Here is a 2087-nt window from a genome sequence, read left to right on the forward strand (position 1 = left end):
TTGATAAATTTGGAGATGAGTATATATCTATGAAATTATAGCCATTATCTGTGCCATCAGCATATTTTTATTTGTTCTTTCGTTTTGTTTTGCTTTGCCTGGTTTTGCAGCAGAGTCTTGCTATGTATTGCAGGCTGGCCTTGAACTATGTAGCCCAGGCTGCCCTTAAAAATCCCAGCGATCTTCCATCTTTAGTATTTTTTATTTTTATTTTATTTTGTTTTATTTTATTTTTTGGCAGAACCAGGGATTGAACTCAGACCCTTGCGCTTACCAGGGAAGCGCTTATTCCACTGAGCCATCTCCCCGGCCCATCTTTAGTATTGGGATTACCAGTGTGCACACCTGGCTAGGCCATGATTTATCCAGCAACACAGGTTTACTTTATTTTTATTTTTAAGGCACTGGGGACTTGAACCTAGGGCTTTTGCACTGAGCTGCGTTTCGGGCCCTTTTTATGTTTTATGTTGGGATAGGTATTGCTGACTTTTAGTTTGCAGGATGGGCTGGAGTTTGTGATCCTCCGGTTTCAGCCTCCCAGAGTGCTGGGACAGCAGGTATGTGCTACCACACCACGCCCTGGTTTAATTTTTAACAGCTTTTAACACAGGAAGGAATTTGAGTGGAAGGACACCCAGAAGAAAGAATTACAGAGATATACATTTTTTTTTAAAGAAAAAAATAGTAAAGCCTTTCCTATCTTGGAAAGAACAATAATAGTTATAAAGGAAGACATACAATCTTTGACCCAAGTATACTTGGATAACTTATACTGAGGAAATAATCACCTATGAAAGAAAGTTTGTAAACAATCTATCTCATGATGGAAGAAAACAACTACTTTTCTTTCTTGTTTGTTTTTTTTGTTTTGAGGCAGGGTCTTATTCTGTGGGCCAGGCTGGCCTTGAACTTGTTATGCAGACTTGTCCTGATCTCAGACACGCATAGCCCTGCATCTGCCTCCTGAGCCACAAGATTACAGAGGTGCTATGGCACCGGTGAAAAGCTACTACTACAAACAGCACATGCTAGATGCAAAAATCGTCTTTTGTTTGTTTATTAATTTGACTTTTTTGAGGCAGGGTCTCATTATGCAGTTCAGGCTGGCCCCCAACTCTTAGCCATCTTCTGCCTCAGGGTTACAGGTGTAGGTTACCACGCCCAGCATATACTTTGTACTGTATTTAGTATAATCTCATTCATATAAAGAAAAAGTTAATGAATAGCCACAAAAGTCCTGTTAGGAATAATAACATCTCACTAAAGGTTACGCTTAGCTAGAAGGACTCTAGTCCATTTATTCTTCGTGTATTTCATTTTTGTCATAAATAATAGTAATAGATTATGGTATTATTTTCATGGGCATATAGTATAAACTGCACATTTAAAATTAACAGTTAATTGTATGTCAATTATACTTAAATTAAAAAGTAGAAGGAGCCTGAGAAACTAAGGTACCTGCAGCCTACCCCGGCTGGGTTCTGTGAGAATAATTTGGGTCTTGCGCACAGAAGCCGGGACAGGGCAGGGGGACAGATCCCCTGCCCCCCACTCCGTCCTGGGTCTGCGTGATGTGCCACACAAGGACGGTGTCCAGCGTGGCGCTCAGACCACGGAGTGGACAGCCCCTGCCCGAGAGCGCGGGTGCGTCGGGTGTGCGCCGGTATCCGCGTGGGGTGCAGTCACCGCTGGAAGGTTTCCGCCCGCGCCCTTCCCAGCGGAGTCACCGAGGGCGGCACCCGGTTTCTGGCTGCGGAGGTGGCAGATTAGGTCGCCGCCGAAGCAGTGCGCGGGTCCCCACGCCAGAGGGGCTCAAACAACTTTTACGTAGTATCTGCCCCTGTCTGGTCTGCACTTGCGCCGCCTAAGAACCCAGGCCCGGAGTGCAAAGGGTCTGCACCCGCTGCCCCTTTGGCTCCGGCCACAGCTTCACGGTGACTGCGCGGCCTCCTTCCCCAACGGGGAAACTGAGGCTCGAGGAGGCCAGCGGCCCAGGGCCACTGCCCAGGGCCCGCCCCGCGCGCGCGCTCTGGGTCCGGCCTGGGAGCGCCACGACCAGGCGTCGCCCTCGGCCCGCGCGCAGACAC

Source organism: Octodon degus, unplaced genomic scaffold (genome assembly GCF_000260255.1).
Source record: "Octodon degus isolate 3935 unplaced genomic scaffold, OctDeg1.0 scaffold00042, whole genome shotgun sequence".
In the NCBI taxonomy this organism is placed as follows: domain Eukaryota; kingdom Metazoa; phylum Chordata; class Mammalia; order Rodentia; family Octodontidae; genus Octodon; species Octodon degus.